General features: G+C 43.2%; 1 long non-coding RNA gene across 1 annotated transcript; it reads left to right on the top strand.

Moving 5' to 3' along the window:
- Nucleotides 1-18,470: 18,470 nt before the first annotated feature.
- On the top strand, nt 18,471-19,119 carry LOC142157763 (uncharacterized). The gene is made up of 3 exons (XR_012692613.1): nt 18,471-18,540; nt 18,961-18,985; nt 19,089-19,119. It is a non-coding gene; the product is annotated as an uncharacterized LOC142157763 (long non-coding RNA).
- The last annotated feature ends 1,194 nt before the right edge of the window (nt 19,120-20,313 follow it).

Here is a 20,313-nt window from a genome sequence, read left to right as displayed (position 1 = left end):
CGATGATAAAGGGAAGAGCGGACGTCCCTTTAGCGACTTTTTACAGCCATGTTGTCATGAGCAATGATTGCAATTTAGTACACACTGAAGCAACATCGGTCGGAAGTTTATAAACACGACACAACGGAAACGAGATTGGAACGAAAATGTTTAACGGTACGACCAACCAAATGAGGCGACAATCGTCCATTTGGGCAGACTTTCGACCATCGTGTCACTACACACACTGACCCGACTTTTGAACGAGCAGTCGTATGTCGGCTGGTTGAGCCGATTATTGGAGGAAAACCCTGTAGTGTGTACCCAGCTTTACCTTTGACACTCCAGGTGCTGTGAAACTACAGGTCCCAGCATGCTTTGCCAATATATAGCAGCTTATTGCTGGAAGGGTATGCTGGGACTTGTAGTTTCACAACACCTGGAGCGTCACAGGTTAGCCAAGATTGCCCTATGCCAACTATAAATCTGTCTCCACATTTTAAAATTTACCTCCCTCTCCATTGCAACATGGTTTTGCCAAGGCGCAAAGTTACTCCTTTTTTATGCTTTACTTTCCTTAATGAATCAGGCCTCTAGTGTACAGTTCTGCAGGGAGTGGACCAAATGTAAACTATACACAATGCAATGAATGGCGATGATGCTATTTCCTCTTCATTGAAGATTGTGTGTGTGTTTTTGTGCTGTAAAGTTCAGTCCGTTATTTAAATAAGGTATATATATTGCTGCAGAGTAGGCAGATTTCTGTAGAGTATGTATGGAGACACAAAGTTTTTAGCAGATGATTATAAGAGATGCAGATCTCAGATCTGACAGTAAGTTGTGTAGATGTGTGCGCATGCTCACCGGGATTCTCAGTCGTTTGTAAAATCGTTACCAAAAATCTGTAAGATTGCATAGGTGTGTACCCAGCTTGATTCTTGCTATCACTATGGATGCAGAGCCCACAGCTGAACTGAACATTAATAAATAGTTTCTGTTTCCCCTCTGTTCCATTTTTTACAGCTGAACATGGAAAGATAAGCTCTCTCAAAACCATACTTGCCAACTCTCCCGGAATGTCCGGGAGACTCCCGCATTTCGCGGGAGTCTCCCGGACTCCCGGGAGAGTGTGGAAATCTCCCTGATCTGCCCACTTAAGTGGGCAGAATTTGGTTCAAACGCTGCGATTCACCGGGAATCGCTGCGTTTGGCCCCGCCCCCACTGTAAAATGAAACGATTTGCGTCATTACATCACGGGGCGGGGCTAAAATGACGCGATTTTCAGGGGCCCCGCCCCCTTCACGCCCACCTCCCCCTTGCAGCTCCCGGAAGAAAAATAGTAAATGTTGGCAAGTATGCTCAAAACTTGCCGCGATCATTCAATTGGATGTTGGAGCAGGTATCATATACAGTAGAGTATGCTCTGCTTTCTTCCATTTCAGTTCCAGCATCTTTACTAATTTAATGTAACTGCAGCCAATAACTAATGACAAAAAGCCCAATTTGAAGCCCTATCTAAGCAGATTGAGGATTTTGTGGCATGTCTTAACCACTGCAGAGACTCATTAAAGTTAGAGGAAATTACTTATGTACTTATGAAAGACATGGAGAAATTACAGCAAATTATTGCCATCATGAGCAAAAATAACTGTGACTATTATAGTAATTTCAATAGAAGAAAAAAAATGTACATCACTGAACAATCAATTAGTCATTCTTCTCTACAAACTGAAAATCTCATTAATAAAATATATGTAATATATAAACAAAAATAAATTAGATCTGTGGATAGAATAAAAATATTTATTTATTACATATAAAACACACACAAACAACTTAGGGTTATATTTACTAAACTACAAGTTTGAAAAAGTGGAAATGTTGCCTATAGCAACCAATCAGATTGTAGGGCCCGATTCATCAAGGTACGCAAACGCATACGCATCTGCGAATTTGTTCTGCGCATGCGTGAAACGGCACTTGAGACGCGTAAAACGCCACTTACGATACGCAAAACGCCAGTTACGCTACGCAATCACCGAAGATACTACTCTCAAAGTCAACGTAATCTCAAAGGACAACGCAAATAGATTTGAGATGGCTGCTGACCACTTGAGAACAAAGGGGTGGGAATGGGCGGAGAGTAGGCGCGGACTGGGCGGAGATGAGACACCATTTGAGTAAAGTAGGTGTTATGCATTTTCACTTGAGAACAGTAGGCGTTCCCTCTTTCCAGTTGAGTGAAACTGACGTCACTCCTGTCTCAAATCTTTCCCAAAAGTTAATAACGGCCAGGGTCATGTTTAAATCCAAAAAACCTAGCGCAAACAACTGTTAAGAGCCTTTAGAAGCATACTCTGCGTATGAAAAAAATAAATAAAATTATGCTAAGCAAACACACGTATTATTATTAGGATTTTTTTTTTTTTTATTATAGTGCACTATGCTGCTTGCTGCCACTTCAGTAAAGAGGCCTGGCTTTTATAGGCCTCTACACTGCAGTTTGGTATGCTAGGCAGATATATTTTATACTATCACTCCCTATCTATTCCGGCTGCCAAAATAGAGTGCACACTCCATTCCCCATTCATGACAGTTTACAAAATGGAGTGCACACTCCATTCCACATTCATGGCAGTTTTCAAAATGGAGTGCACACTCCATTCCACATTCATTGTGGCTTCCAGAATGGAGTGCACACTCCATCCCACATTCATTGTGGTTTCCGGAATGGAGTGCACACTCCATTCCCCATTCATGACAGTTTCCAAAATGGAGTGCACACTCCATTCCACATTCATTGTGGCTTCTGGAATGGAGTGCACACTCCATCCCACATTCATTGTGGTTTCCGGAATGGAGTGCACACTCCATCCCACATTCATTGTGGTTTCCGGAATGGAGAGCACACTCCATTTCACATTCATTGTGGCTTCCGGAATGGAGTGCACACTCCATTCCACATTCATGGCAGTTTCCAAAATGGAGTGCACACTCCATTCCACATTCATGACAGTTTCCAAAATGGAGTGCACACTCCATTCCACATTCATTGTGGCTTCCGGAATGGAGTGCACACTCCATCCAACATTCATTGTGGTTTCCGGAATGGAGTGCACACTCCATTCCACATTCATGACAGTTTCCAAAATGGAGTGCACACTCCATTCCACATTCATTGCGGCTTCCGGAATGGAGTGCACACTCCATCCCACATTCATTGTGGTTTCCGGAATGGAGTGCACACTCCATTCCACATTCATGACAGTTTCCAAAATGGAGTGCACACTCCATTCCACATTCATGTTGGCTGCTGGAATCTAGTGCAAAGTGCCATGGCTAATTTGATAAATTGTGTTAAACTGTTAGGCAAACATTCTGCTTTATCATAAATATTAATTACAAATCTCTTTTGATTCTCAGCAACTAACAATTAACATTAGTCTCAATATGCAACATGGATGATTTGACACTTGTTGATGGTGGCTTTTCAATATATTTAAAAATAAATACACATAGAATAACTGTACACTTTTTCAAGGAATTTACACCCATTTTATTAGCTATTGTAAACGAAGTGTTCGATTACCACAGGCTAAGTTTTATCACCAACACAAATATTGTAAGGAAATATCCTTAATCCCTAATTAAGGATCCCTAAGACCCAAGTGAATTAGTCTCTCCCGCCCGTTCCGAATCCAAATCGAGGCCGAACGTCATTGTGACGTCGTCGGATCTCGGGGCTCGGTTCTCGCGATACTTCAACTTTATAAATACACGCCTCCACAGCAATCCATCGCCATTTGACAGAGGGAGAGAGCAGGGTGTAGTCATAGGCTAATTAGAGCAGGGACAGAGAATACAATATTGTTCTTGCAATTGCTCTAACCAAAATCGCTAGTGCAGAGAGGAGGATAGAGGTTTATTATTTTTTCTTCATATTTGGCACTCCCCAGCGCTTTTGGGGTGTCCCCCATAATTGTGCATAAATATTTCTGGCTGTCAAAAGTCATAACTGTCAGCAGTATCTACTAAATAATTTTTAGCACTCCTCAGTGCTTTTGGGGTGTCCTCCCTAATTGTGCATTAATATTTCTGGCTGTCAAAAGTCATATCTGTCAGCAGTATCTACTAAATAATTTTTAGCACTCCTCAGTGCTTTTGGGGTGTCCTCCCTAATTGTGCATTAATATTTCTGGCTGTCAAAAGTCATATCTGTCAGCAGTATCTACTAAATAATTTTTAGCACTCCTCAGTGCTTTTGGGGTTTCCTCCCTAATTGTGCATTAATATTTCTGGCTGTCAAAAGTCATATCTGTCAGCAGTATCTACTAAATAATTTTTAGCACTCCTCAGTGCTTTTGGGGTTTCCTCCCTAATTGTGCATTAATATTTCTGGCTGTCAAAAGTCATATCTGTCAGCAGTATCTACTAAATAATTTTTAGCACTCCTCAGTGCTTTTGGGGTGTCCTCCCTAATTGTGCATTAATATGTCTGGCTGTCAAAAGTCATATCTGTCAGCAGTATCTACTAAATAATTTTTAGCACTCCTCAGTGCTTTTGGGGTGTCCTCCCTAATTGTGCATTAATATTTCTGGCTGTCAAAAGTCATATCTGTCAGCAGTATCTACTAAATAATTTTTAGCACTCCTCAGTGCTTTTGGGGTGTCCTCCCTAATTGTGCATTAATATTTCTGGCTGTCAAAGGTCATATCTGTCAGCAGTATCTACTAAATAATTTTTAGCACTCCTCAGTGCTTTTGGGGTGTCCTCCCTAATTGTGCATTAATATTTCTGGCTGTCAAAAGTCATATCTGTCAGCAGTATCTACTAAATAATTTTTAGCACTCCTCAGTGCTTTTGGGGTGTCCTCCCTAATTGTGCATTAATATTTCTGGCTGTCAAAGGTCATATCTGTCAGCAGTATCTACTAAATAATTTTTAGCACTCCTCAGTGCTTTTGGGGTGTCCTCCCTAATTGTGCATTAATATTTCTGGCTGTCAAAAGTCATATCTGTCAGCAGTATCTACTAAATAATTTTTAGCACTCCTCAGTGCTTTTGGGGTGTCCTCCCTAATTGTGCATTAATATTTCTGGCTGTCAAAAGTCATATCTGTCAGCAGTATCTTCTAAATAATTTTTAGCACTCCTCAGTGCTTTTGGGGTGTCCTCCCTAATTGTGCATTAATATTTCTGGCTGTCAAAAGTCATATCTGTCAGCAGTATCTACTAAATAATTTTTAGCACTCCTCAGTGCTTTTGGGGTGTCCTCCCTAATTGTGCATTAATATTTCTGGCTGTCAAAAGTCATATCTGTCAGCAGTATCTACTAAATCATTTTTAGCACTCCTCAGTGCTTTTGGGGTGTCCTCCCTAATTGTGCATTAATATTTCTGGCTGTCAAAGGTCATATCTGTCAGCAGTATCTACTAAATAATTTTTAGCACTCCCCAGTGGCTTGCACTCAGAATGGATTCAAAGCAGTCCACATATGATCTGAATGAGCAACCAGGTTCTGTCACCAGTCCTGATGTTAGTGTTCCCAGTACGTCATCTGGCCAAGGCGATGTCAAACAACAGAGTGTTTTTTCAAATTAGTGCAAAAAACAAAAACCCAAAAAAAATTTACTGTATTGAAGCGAAAAAGAAGTGTAACTGAGCAAAAGTTAAGTGACGATAAAAAAAAAATTGCAAGCATGCCATTCTACACACGCAGTGGCAAAGAGAGAATGAGGCCTTCACCTTTGGCTATTACTGGCAGATCCCAAAAAGTTACCCAGCCTACAATTGGTGCACAACTACTGTTACGCGTCAAAGCCGAGCTGCAAGATAACAGTAAGGCATTAGAGGATAATGTTTGCTCTGAATCAGAAATGACACCAATCCCTATGGAGAGTCCATCCAACAGTGGGATGTCTAATCGTGACCATTCTGTTAGTCTACCCATAAAGAAGGGCCCTTTCAGCAGTTCTGCTGATGTGTGCCTGAACAGCACGAGTGTAGCCGGGGATACACCAAGTGAGGATGACACTTTGTCTTTAGAAGAGGATGTGGGGGAGATTTGGGTATCCGACGATGAGGATGCGGTTGATTGTGTAAGTCCTGCAGCAGTGTGGCACCAGTGGGAGCAGTTCTGGCATGTGAGGTTCTGGCACCAATATGCACTTTCCAAACACAAGCAGGGATGACGCAGGTGGCAGACCACAACAGTTTGACATCTGGGCTGGTTTGAAGGATTTGTCAAAAAAATGTGTGACCTTGACCATAATTCCAACCAATCCTACTATTAACATGCAAAGGATGGTGGAGGGCCTATCAGGGATTAAACTGTATTTTTCATAATTTTCACTAATAATGTTTGGGTGTAATATACACCCAAAGACGAGTGCTCAATTGCTAAGAGTCATTGATGGAGAGGAAGACAAGCAGGCTTGTCTGTAGAATTTGCAGGCAAATTGTGCTGCGTTATATAGGTAACACCCAAAGAGAAGAGCTCCATTGCTCCATTGCTAATTGTAATTGCTGAAATAGAAATAATAGGGCTGACAGTCTTGGTCTAAATCTGCAGTTACATTTTATTGTACCATAACTCACTGCAAAACTGGAGAGGTGGCAGGGTTTAGTGATAAGCTTCCTGTCACGGGCACTAGGAGTCTTTACCCAGGGATCACCAGATGGTAGGCTTACCAGAGCAATGTAGATGGTAATAGGGTACTCTGGTAGCTGGGTGATCACGGAACATGAAATGATGGCCGATGAGATGCTCAGGAAAGTCTATGACTAGCAACACTGGTAATAATGAGGTAATGATACACAAGGAACTGTATGGACAAGGACACGTGAAGGTAGTCAGTGGTCTGCGGTAGCAAGTTGTACCACTGCTATAGTGAGGAGGAATGTCCAACAGAAACAAGGAGGTGATGAGAGTCAGCGGTCTGCGGGTAGCAAGTTGTACCGCTGTCTGAGTAAAGGAATGGAATCCAAGTGGAGGTATCCAGGTAGTCAGTGGTCTGCGGTAGCAAGTTGTACCACTGCTATGTGAGAGGATAATGGAACAGGTGATACCGGAAACAGGGATCAGTGGTCTGACATCAGCAAGTTGTACCACTGCATATATATGTGAGGAGGTGCACGGGGGAAGACTGCAACACAGGATATACACAGGCACCTTATACACGATCCACAGTAATATGCACAATATAGGTATATATATATGTAAATGACTGATCAGGTCTGCAATCTAGAAAGTCTCTTGAAGTAGTCCAGCACAATGATAACACAGTCAATGATGGCAATAGACTCAGCGGATAGCAGACTCCAGAGAGAACCAAACACAGTCCAGCAAGATATGCAATACACAGCACAGTCAATGAGAAGTATGCATACCGTGGTTCAGCAGTAGCAGTCAGATGGGATTGCAGCGGTACCTGAGCGGCTGGAGGCCGACTGGATAGGAAGTCCCTGGATAGGAGAAGCAGCGGTCTAGCAGGTGCAGCGCACAGGTGAGTAGACCGACAGGGACACGAATCCACAGGAGTCAGCAACACGTGGAACTGGACTCATAGGAAACCCAGGAGAATGGAGATGATCCAGCAGAGGGTAGTAGAAGAGATACAAATCCAATGCTGACAGGAGGGTAGAGGCCAGTGGAACACGTGAAGGCGTGGAGAGTGGATCAGCAGGAGATGGACGATAGCGCTGACCACAGCGACAGGACTCAGCGGCACACGGAGGTAACCAGTAGCAACCACAGGAACCAACAGCGATGGGAAACAGGAGTGCAGCGCAGGGCAGGAGCTGTAGATCACGAAGTGTAGCAGATGGTAATGAAAAGTGGCAGTCTCGAGGAAGTCACAGCAAAGATGAGATGAGAGTGTAGTGCACGGAGGCAGCGGATAGTAATCAGCTGGCAGTCACGATGTTGAACAGAGGCGAGTTCCAAGCAGGAGACTGTAGTGCACAGAGGCAGCGGATAGTAGTCAGCTGGCAGTCACGATGTTGAACACAGGCGAGTTGCAAGCAGGAGACTGTAGTGCACAGAGGCAGCGGATAGAAATCAGCAAACAGACTTGATGAGAAGCAGGTGAGTGAGGTAAAAGCTGGAGTGCACGGAGGCAGCGGATAGCAATGAGCAAACAGTCACATTGATATAAAATAACGTTGAAGTGGTGTAGAAGACTGTAGTGCACGGAGGCAGCGGATAGGAATCAGCAAACAGTCATGATGATACAGTTGATGGTAGAAGTGGTATGGAACCACAGTAGTAGAAGTGGTTTGGAAACCACAGGAATCAGCAGCACTGAATACACAAGAAATACAGGAACACCTTCAGAGACTCATGAGGAATGAGACTCCAAGATCAGGCAACGTGGTAGTGACCACAGGTGCTTAATATAGGGAGGTTGCCTGATCTGCCAATTAAGTTAAAGGGGTATACACTGAAGTATAGAAAAGGGCTGCGCATGCGCAGACCCTCAGGATGGTGGACGGCCACGGTTCCTAAATGTCCGGGAAGAGGCACTCACGGTCCGGTGAGTGACAGTACCCCCCCTTTTAAAGGTGGGCACAGAACGCCTGGAACCGGGCTTGTCCGGATTTTTGGAGTAAAACTTCTTCAAAAGGGCAGGAGCATTAAGATCTTCAGCTTTGATCCAAGAGCGCTCCTCAGGACCAAAGCCCTTCCAATGAACGAGGAAGTGGAGGACTCCTCGCGAAATTTTTGCATCTAGTACCTCGGTAATCTCAAAATCCTCCTCCTGATGGACTTGAACTGGCTGCGGAGCTGAGGGAGGAGTTGAAAAACGGTTGATAATAAGAGGTTTGAGCAAAGATACATGGAAGGCATTAGAAATCCGAAGACTCTTAGGAAGAAGGAGTTTCACACATACTGGATTGATAACTTGAATGATCCTATATGGACCAATAAAACGAGGGGCGAATTTCATGGATGGAACCTTCAAACGAATATTTTTTGTGGATAACCAGACACGATCTCCAATTTTTAGTGGTGGAATGGCCCGCCTCTTCTTATCAGCGAAAGATTTATATTTGACAGATGTCTTCTTTAAACAGGTTCTAACCTGAGACCAGATATTTTTAAAGGTCTGACAAACAGTCTCCACCGCAGGAACTTGGGTGGGCGGGAGGGCAGGAAATTCCGGAAAAGACGGATGGTGACCGTAGACCACAAAGAATGGAGTTTTGGATGATGACTCATGGTACATGTTGTTATGGGCGAACTCAGCCCAAGGGAGTAACTCTACCCAGTTGTCTTGATTGGCTGATGAAAATATCCTTATAAAAGTCTCAAGATCTTGATTGACACGTTCGGTTTGTCCATTGGATTGTGGATGGTAAGAAGATGAGAGTGCTAATCGTATGCCCAAGGTTTTACAAAGGGCTCGCCAGAATCTGGACACGAATTGTACTCCTCTATCAGACACAATCTCAGATGGACATCCATGGATACGGAAGATCTCTTTAATGAAATGTTCAGCCAGGATAGACGAGGAAGGCAAACCAGACAGAGGGATGAAATGAGCCATCTTCGAAAATCTGTCCACTACCACCCAAATAGTGTTATGGTTCTTACTAGGTGGTAAGTCAGTAACGAAATCCATACTAATATGGGTCCATGGTTTGGACGGAATGGGTAGTGGTCGCAGCAACCCTGCTGGGGTTCTGCGGGAGGATTTGAATTGCGAACATAATTCACAGGAAGCAATGAACTCTTTGACGTCTCTCCTCATTGAAGGCCACCAGTAACTTCGAGAGAGGATCTCAAAAGTCTTGTGTTCACCGGCGTGTCCAGAAAAACGAGAGGCATGGAACCACGAAAGGATTTTCCTCCTTAGAGTAGAAGGCACGAGGGTCTTCCCAAATGGTAGCGTTTTGGTGGATGAAGCAGCCAGTGAGATACATTTGGGGTCTAGAATGGTATGGTTGGAAACCTCTTCTATATCAGAGGACGTAGCAAAGGCTCTAGATAAGGCATCAGCTTTTTTGTTCTTGGCAGCTGGTTTGAAGGTAATTATTAATTCAAAACGGGAAAAGAAAAGAGACCATCTTGCTTGACGAGGGTTCAAGCATTGGGCAGACTGAAGATATGACAAGTTCTTATGATCCGTGAAGATCGTCACCGGATGGCGAGCTCCCTCCAACAAGTATCTCCATTCCTCTAATGCGGCTTTGATAGCCAGTAATTCCTTGTCTCCGATGGTATAATTCTTCTCTGCGGGTAGGAGACCCCGAGAATAGAAGGCACAAGGGTGGAATTTTTGCTGTTCCGAGCGTTGGGAGAGAATAGCTCCTAAGCCCACATTAGAGGCATCTACTTCTAGGAAAAAGGGGAGTGTCACATCAGGCTGACGAAGGATTGGAGCCGAAGAGAAGGACTCTTTTAATGTTTGAAAGGCTTGAATAGCCTCAGTAGACCATTGCTTAGGATTAGCCCCTTTACGAGTCAGGGCCACAATAGGAGATGCAATGGAAGAAAAATCTTGAATGAAGCGTCTATAGTAATTGGCAAAACCTAAAAAACGCTGGATGGCACGAAGAGTAGTTGGCTGGGGCCAATGTAGTACAGCATTTACTTTGTCAGGATCCATCTTCAGACCAACTCCGGAAACAATATACCCCAAGAATGGAATCTGGGGTAATTCGAATGAACATTTTTCTAATTTACAGAACAATGAATTTTTCCGTAGCCTGGAGAGGACTTCTGCCACATGTTGGTGGTGAGAAGGCAGGTCCTGTGAAAAAATCAATATGTCGTCCAGGTAGACGACGACACATACATATAATAAGTCCCGAAAAATCTCATTAATGAAGCCCTGAAAAACAGCGGGGGCATTACATAGCCCGAAAGGCATTACCAGATATTCGTAATGCCCGTCTCTGGTGTTAAACGCCGTCTTCCATTCGTCACCGGAACGGATTCTGATTAAATTGTAAGCACCACGAAGATCCAACTTAGTAAAAATACGGGCTCCCTTGATGCGGTCAAATAGCTCAGTGATCAACGGAATGGGATACCGGTTCTTGATAGTAATGGCATTGAGTCCACGAAAATCTATACAAGGGCGTAATGATCCATCCTTCTTTTTGACAAAGAAGAACCCAGCTCCAGCGGGCGAGGTGGAAGGTCGAATGAACCCACGCTGGAGGTTCTCCCGTATATATTCAGATGTAGCTTGAGTTTCAGGTAACGAGAGTGGATAGACCCGGCCTCTGGGAGGAGTCTTGCCAGGAAGAAGATCAATCGGACAATCCCAAGAACGATGAGGAGGAAGACGTTCAGACTGAGCTTTATCAAAAACATCGGTAAATGAAGCATATTGAGGAGGGAGTCCCGGTGAAATAGCTGAAATGGAAGCTTGCTGTACCTTGAGAGGAATGACTTGGGAAAGGCAATGATGGTGACATTCAGGCCCCCAAGACGTGACTTGAGGGGTGCGCCAGTCAATCTGGGGAGAGTGACACTGAAGCCATGGAAGGCCTAGGACAATCGGACTTGTCGTAACAGGAAGAATTAAAAACGATATCTCTTCATGATGCAGAGCACCAATCTGAAGGGTTACTGGAGGCGTACTCTGGGTGATGAGACCGTTGATGAGACGTGATCCATCGATAGCCGTCACAGTAATGGGAGTTTTTAAGGTAATCATTGGTAGAGACCATTGATTAACTAACGATTTGGAAATAAAATTTCCTGCTGCTCCGGAATCAATCAATGCCTGTGACTCAAAGGTCTTGGTAGCAAAGGAAATAGTCACATCAAAAGCGCAGACTTTAGATTTCATAGACGATGGAGAGGACTCCAGGGACCCTAACTTCACCTCTCCAGAACTAGTTAGGGCCTGGCATTTCCCGATCTCTTAGGGCAGGAGCTGAGGACATGAGTGGAATCAGCACAATAGATACAGAGTCTATTCTTAACTCTTCGTTTCCTCTCCTCAGAAGATAACTTGGAACGTCCAATCTCCATGGGAATCACAGCGGGTGACACTGGACGAAATTGAGGGTTAGAGCGAAAAGGTGCTTTAGCAGAAGTCGTTTTCTCAGCCTCTCTTTCACGAAATCTCATATCAACACGATGGCATAGGGAGATCAAATCTTCAAGTGACGAAGGAAGCTCTTGGGTAGTCAGTGCATCTTTAATTTTATCGGAAAGCCCCTGCCAGAAGGCGGCAACTAGGGCTTCAGTGTTCCACTGAAGTTCAGAGGCTAAGATCCTAAATTGAATGACGTACTGGCCTACAGTATGAGATCCTTGTCGCAGACGGAGGATGCTGGAAGCAGCGGAGGTCACACGACCTGGTTCATCGAACACACTTCGGAATGTAGAAATGAATTTGGCACTATCTTGTAATATTGGATCGTTCCTCTCCCACAGAGGGGAGGCCCAAGCCAGGGCTTGTCCTGAAAACAAAGAGATAAGATAGGCCACTCTGGAACGATGGGTAGAAAAATTTTGAGGTTGGAGCTCAAAATGGACTGAACATTGGTTAAGGAAACCCCTACAAGTTTTGGGGTCTCCATCGTACTTTGACGGAGTAGGCAGGTGAAGCGTGGAAGCTATAGACACCTGGGATGGCAATGGGGAAACGGAGGAAAGCACAGGAGCTTCAGTAGTAGCTGTCACAGTCTGTCCAGATGTTCCTTGGGAGGTTAATGACTGATAACACTGAAGTAACAGCTGTTGGCGGGCATCCTGTTGCTCCACACGGCTAACCAGATGTTGCAGCATCTCTTTGGCGGTAGGTTCCACATCTGGGTCTGTCATGGCCTGATCTTACTGTCACGGGCACTAGGAGTCTTTACCCAGGGATCACCAGATGGTAGGCTTACCAGAGCAATGTAGATGGTAATAGGGTACTCTGGTAGCTGGGTGATCACGGAACATGAAATGATGGCCGATGAGATGCTCAGGAAAGTCTATGACTAGCAACACTGGTAATAATGAGGTAATGATACACAAGGAACTGTATGGACAAGGACACGTGAAGGTAGTCAGTGGTCTGCGGTAGCAAGTTGTACCACTGCTATAGTGAGGAGGAATGTCCAACAGAAACAAGGAGGTGATGAGAGTCAGCGGTCTGCGGGTAGCAAGTTGTACCGCTGTCTGAGTAAAGGAATGGAATCCAAGTGGAGGTATCCAGGTAGTCAGTGGTCTGCGGTAGCAAGTTGTACCACTGCTATGTGAGAGGATAATGGAACAGGTGATACCGGAAACAGGGATCAGTGGTCTGACATCAGCAAGTTGTACCACTGCATATATATGTGAGGAGGTGCACGGGGGAAGACTGCAACACAGGATATACACAGGCACCTTATACACGATCCACAGTAATATGCACAATATAGGTATATATATATGTAAATGACTGATCAGGTCTGCAATCTAGAAAGTCTCTTGAAGTAGTCCAGCACAATGATAACACAGTCAATGATGGCAATAGACTCAGCGGATAGCAGACTCCAGAGAGAACCAAACACAGTCCAGCAAGATATGCAATACACAGCACAGTCAATGAGAAGTATGCATACCGTGGTTCAGCAGTAGCAGTCAGATGGGATTGCAGCGGTACCTGAGCGGCTGGAGGCCGACTGGATAGGAAGTCCCTGGATAGGAGAAGCAGCGGTCTAGCAGGTGCAGCGCACAGGTGAGTAGACCGACAGGGACACGAATCCACAGGAGTCAGCAACACGTGGAACTGGACTCATAGGAAACCCAGGAGAATGGAGATGATCCAGCAGAGGGTAGTAGAAGAGATACAAATCCAATGCTGACAGGAGGGTAGAGGCCAGTGGAACACGTGAAGGCGTGGAGAGTGGATCAGCAGGAGATGGACGATAGCGCTGACCACAGCGACAGGACTCAGCGGCACACGGAGGTAACCAGTAGCAACCACAGGAACCAACAGCGATGGGAAACAGGAGTGCAGCGCAGGGCAGGAGCTGTAGATCACGAAGTGTAGCAGATGGTAATGAAAAGTGGCAGTCTCGAGGAAGTCACAGCAAAGATGAGATGAGAGTGTAGTGCACGGAGGCAGCGGATAGTAATCAGCTGGCAGTCACGATGTTGAACAGAGGCGAGTTCCAAGCAGGAGACTGTAGTGCACAGAGGCAGCGGATAGTAGTCAGCTGGCAGTCACGATGTTGAACACAGGCGAGTTGCAAGCAGGAGACTGTAGTGCACAGAGGCAGCGGATAGAAATCAGCAAACAGACTTGATGAGAAGCAGGTGAGTGAGGTAAAAGCTGGAGTGCACGGAGGCAGCGGATAGCAATGAGCAAACAGTCACATTGATATAAAATAACGTTGAAGTGGTGTAGAAGACTGTAGTGCACGGAGGCAGCGGATAGGAATCAGCAAACAGTCATGATGATACAGTTGATGGTAGAAGTGGTATGGAACCACAGTAGTAGAAGTGGTTTGGAAACCACAGGAATCAGCAGCACTGAATACACAAGAAATACAGGAACACCTTCAGAGACTCATGAGGAATGAGACTCCAAGATCAGGCAACGTGGTAGTGACCACAGGTGCTTAATATAGGGAGGTTGCCTGATCTGCCAATTAAGTTAAAGGGGTATACACTGAAGTATAGAAAAGGGCTGCGCATGCGCAGACCCTCAGGATGGTGGACGGCCACGGTTCCTAAATGTCCGGGAAGAGGCACTCACGGTCCGGTGAGTGACACTTCCTCAAACAATACTAATTCATCCCAATATCATAGAAGTCTGTGTTGTATGATGTAATTGCTGATAATGGCCTTCCAAAGGGAATGACTAGTTGATTTTAGGGCAGAGCTGTCACGATTTTTGGGCAATTCTTTTACAGCACAGCAAATATCAAAATGTTTAGCTGGCTCATCTGCATCACCACTGGGTGTCTTGGGAAAGCAATTTCTTTTACAACAAGCAGTTGCCAGAGAAACTGAAGGAGAAGACGTCCAAACAAGATGTTGATAAGTCTGGGATCCTTGCAAAGAAAATGAAGTATTTAATCTACAATTAAAATATAGTTAGCACATTTACTTTGTTTTATTGCACACTATAATTTTATGTAGCACCTTTTCAAAATCTATTATTAAGGCAATCACTTGACTCAAGCTAACCGTGTCTGCACTTTCTTCACAGGTAACTACTTCGCTGGACTAAAGTATATTCCCCTCAAATGCTAGTCTTCTTGCAGCTGCTGCATTCTCCTACATGCTGTTGCAGAAACCAGAAATTGACCCTTAATGTTTATGGACACAAACAGCATCTCCTGCATGTCATTTTTCAAAAGTTCTGTAACACCAAGTTGATAGTGTGTGCAAAACAGGAAATGTGATGGAATTCAACCCCGCTGTAATGCTTGACCAATATTGGGGTCGTAATCAGAAATGACATATCCTCAGGAGACTCCTAGCAGGATTAGCCATCTTTCAATGACATCCCTTAGTTTTTGGAACAGTTTGTCAGTTGTATGCCTCTTAGTGAAGCTGCTGATACACAGAGTAGCCTACTTCTCAAAAATGTGATGTACCTGGGTACATGCTGCTGCTGTCCATGCTGGGGAAGGCGAATGACCAACCCAGTGGGCTTTCACAGTCATATAATCTTTTGTTTGCCCAGTTACGCTTGTACACATATCTGTGGTTAAGTATACAGTGGGTAGAATACCATTTTGTCACCCAATAATGAAATTTTTAGGAACTTTCCGGTACAGGAGAGAATTAGCTTTTCTAGTAAAATGGTATAGTGATGACATTTGCTAACAGGGACATAACACCTCAATTAAATGTCTTAAACCAACTGTATTAATAGTGGACATTGGACGCAGATCTAACACTAGCATAGTACCCAGGGCGTCTGTGATCCGCTTTGCGACTGGGTGACAGGTTTCATTCTTGCTTCCTCTTGCAGAGGATTGTTTAACTGCCAATTGTTGGGGGGGGAGATTGCAGGTGCTGGGATGTAGATGAGAGAAGGGAGGTAGATTATGCTGGAATGCTTGTTGTTATTTTTTTTAACCAAAGTTTCTGATTTTCCCAACAGTTTTCCAATAACTCGCTGAAAAATGACGAAACATGGATGAGGATCCCAGATGGTTAAGGTCCCTACCTCTACTGAGTGTGGCTTTAAAAATGCTACAAATGGATAGACAACTCTTGCCAGGATTCGTGTAAAAATAATTCCACACTTAAGAGGTGGATTTTTGGTTTTATGCCCAGGCATGACAATGGCCTTTTTGTTATCACTGGCAAGAACTGCAACAATTTTTCTTTTCAAGTGTATGAAAATCATATTGTGACATAGGAGGTGTTCAAAATTGAATAAAAAATGACTGGAAATTAGTGTTACTGAGGTTAATAATAATGTAGCTACAAAATAATACCTAAATTATGTTATTTTAGCACCAATAAATGTAATTTTTTTAACAAATTGCAAAACAAAACCAAAACCAAAACACGCAATGGCGGTTTTGCAAAACCAAAACCAAAACACGACGGTAATCCAGATCCAAAACCGAATCCAAAACCAAAACACGGGGGTCAGTGACCATCTCTATCTTGAACACATGTTTGCAAGCTTCAAAGGTGCCTTGGCTATCTGCTACGCCACTGTACAAGTAGTGATTAGAACAGAATAGAATAACAATGAAAGATGAGCATCTTTTAAGGACAACAACTTATTATATACGTAGGGTATATAATAAGTTGGGTGTCCTTAAAAGATGTTTAAAACTCCAAATATTTTCACATATTATACATGGTAGAAACTGGTATATGGTGAGTTAAAATGTATGCATATGGAATTATATCCATGTTCATTAATACAAATCAAAAGTATAATAATATTGCTACCATTTTTGTGTTCTCCTTTTCTACTTCTGAGAGTATAGATTTACTATGTCTTTGCAATAAAGTCTTTTGCTACAACTCCTTTCATCTCTTGTAAGTGATCACAATGTTCAACATGACAGATAGGCAGATTAAACATCAAACCATATACAAAAGCACTCTTACATAAGTCACAGAGTAGAGTAAATGCGCTCAAACATTGACATAAACAAAGGTAAGCACATACACGCATGAATCGGAGGTCAAACTCATTACCTTATCATTGCAAGGTTAGTTCTTTATCCTCTAAGGTATACTTCAGATAGAAAAACACACACCAAACTGCACAATAACTTTTTCGGCCAGCTGAATCGCTGTCTTAGGTCTGTCAAATCTGGCCGGTTGCATTTATTGTTAACGGAATGACGGATAAGGCGCTATTAAAACCATAACCCTACATACACACACATAAAATTAAATAATGCTTGTCAAACGCATCAGGACCTTGAAAGACTTGACCATGTTAAGAATTGAGGGGGAATAAAAAAATAGAAAAAAATTGCGTGTCTTGCGCTATGTTACAAGCATTTGCATATTTTTATTCCTATTATACTTTACTGAGTATGCTTAATGGAGCCTTGTAAATGGCTCTGTGCTTATGGTTGACCTGTGGGCTCGAACTCCTGCACTTAGTACTAGTGGGTGGAATACATAACCACTACACTATAGTGTCACACATTAAGTTTACACATGTTAATTCAATACATGTAAATGATTTTTAGGGAATATGATTATAGCCTAATCAATTTATTCTTTATTATTGGCACAGTAATAAAAGCGAAGCGCATTATTGACATCTGTAATAATAGTTTAAAAATCGACTCACCATACAATGAAGAACCTTAGGTTACATGCCAGCATGACTTTTAGTCAAAAACAAAATTGTTTCATTGGTACGCAGCTGTCAGCTCTTAATGATTTCTGTTTACCATACTCTCCGGCGTTCGCACCGGCATTTAATTACCTAATTAGAGTGGTAGTTAAAAATACCTTGCTACCACTTCTGTGTTGTTGTGAGTTTGACAAATCAGGGTAAGTAGACTGTAGATGGGCAAATGTTTTTTTTATCAGATGTTTATTGCTGTACCTTGCTCAGTACTCACTGGGGCATATTCAATTAGCTTTTGGATTCGCGGTAACGCGCGTTGCCGCGAAAAGTGCGCATTCTTGCAGATATTACGGTACCGCATTAACGCGGATTTTCGTTCGCAACCCTATGGGCTGCGAACGAAAATCCACGTTATTGCGGTACCGTGTATTACGTTTCGCGGCTGTTCCGGCGCGTTACCGCGAATCCAAAAGCTAATTGAATATGCCCCAATATGTTTAAAGATGTAACTTTAAAGTATGTTTAAAGATGTGTGTGTGTTGGTGAGCAAGAAATCTCTGTTGCTGCAGAAAGGGCTTAATGTACTGTGCTGGTGGTTTGTATGTTGAATATTAGTGCAAAAGTGTTTGGTTAGCTGTGGAGTTTTAATATTTAGTCCACTGTGTATACTTAGAGGCGGAACTGCATACAGTCCTCTAGAATGTAGTCAAATGTTTCAATATTATCCCTATTTGTTTTTTTTATTCTTTCTTGTTTACCCTCCCCCACAGCTATTTGGGTCTGCTGGGATCTTGACTAATCTTGTTGTGTGCCATTTTAAGACGATCTTGTGTGTGTGGTAAGTATAAAACAAATATAGTTTCTTGCATACCCCTTGTTACAACACCTTGCAGTAATAATGGCCATGGTTTTTGGAATAATTCTCTAGTGCTATAATAATTTTTTTTTAAGTGGTGTTTTTTGCCCCTACCTTAAACACATTAGCACTCTGTGTTAAGTGTTTCACTCCCTTCACATTTCTATGGCACATAAAGGTCAATATAACTAATCTGATTTGTGAAAGGGTCTATGGCGATGGTAAGTATCACGCTTGCAAGCACTTTGGTGGTGGTTCTATACGACTATATGGTGTTTGGACAATGAATAGGGTTTGTTTATGTAAATATGTTTTTAATGTTTTTTTTTGTTTTTTTTATATACAAACTCGCCTTCCACATTACTTTCATCTACTTATGGACGGTCCTTTTACACCATTAAGCGAAAGCATGAATAACGACACCATTGTAAGTATTGGTTGTGTAATTTGTGCCAAAGTCAGACAATGCAAAGTCTAAAAGTTTCACCTAAGTGCTGGTTTGTGACCTCTTCCTTTTCAAACATATACAGGCACTCCTGGAGTTTCACTACATTATGCATCGAGAGGGGCGTGCCCCGTCCTAACCAGCAACTACGCCGACATCGCCGTCCGAGGGAGCGCATCTTCAGGCCACGTGTCAGCCTCTTTGGGATGTTAGATGCGGAGGTTGTCCGTCGCTATCGGCTTCCTCCATATCTGATCTTGGACACCCTGCGGATTGTGGAGCGTGACCTTGAGCCAATGCGCGTCATCCCTACAGCAGTACCGCCTTTGACCAAACTTGTGGCGGTACTGCATTTCTGTGCACCTGGATCGTTCCAGTTCACAGTCGGGGTCGCGGCAGGAATGTCCCAGGCGACCTTCAGCCGAGTGCTGGAGGTTATCCTGAGGGCATTTCAGTCATGACTCCGGCAGTTTATACATCTGCCACTCGAAGAGGAGTCTCTTGTGCGGATCAAGCAGCAGTTTGCCACCATAGCTGGCTTTCCAAACGTCATAGGGGCTGTAGATGGGACGCATGTGGCACTGGTGCCCTTGAGTGGAGATGCTTCCGTTTACATTAACCGGAAGCATTTTCACTCAATAAACCTCCAGGCCATATGTGACCCATCTCTCCTGTTTCGAAACCTGGTTGCGAAATGGCCTGGGAGTACCCATGACTCCTATGCCTTTCGTAACTCATGCTTGTGGTCTAGATTGCAACAGAGGCAAGGGGGTGTGACACCACACGGAGATGCGTGGCTTCTTGGTAATTATCTGAAAATAATGGTTCCCTCAACTATAAATGTTTATATATAGTTATATATTGTATGGCAGACATAGATTGTTAAAGTTTAATATAGTAATTGATATTTCACTGTTACACATGTGCCTTGTATTTATAGATTTCGCTACTATAGAGTGATTGTATCAATCTTTTGACTAGTAAGAGATATAATGCTCATGTAGGCATAAAACTGAAAGTCACCTATTAGTAATAGGTATGTGTCTTGAGAATAGTGGACTGTGGCAGGTGTTTAAATATTAGTTAGGTGCTCTTTGCCAATCTGTAAAGTTTATTTACCTTTGTTGTTGAGGCATTAATGGATATGGCTAGTTTTGTTTGGAGGCTAATTATACAGTATTAAGACATTGTAACCTTACTATTTGGCCTAGATTGTAGTTTGCCCTCATATATTAGAATGTTAGCATTAAATTTATATCACGTATAGTTGTCTTAAAAGTTTTTTTGTTTTTTTTTATTTCTTTCCTCTC

The sequence above is a fragment of the Mixophyes fleayi genome, chromosome 5 (assembly GCF_038048845.1).
Source record: "Mixophyes fleayi isolate aMixFle1 chromosome 5, aMixFle1.hap1, whole genome shotgun sequence".
Classification (NCBI taxonomy): Eukaryota; Metazoa; Chordata; class Amphibia; order Anura; family Limnodynastidae; genus Mixophyes; species Mixophyes fleayi.
Note: the sequence above shows the minus strand (reverse complement) of the source record. Positions and strands in the feature narration are given on the sequence as shown.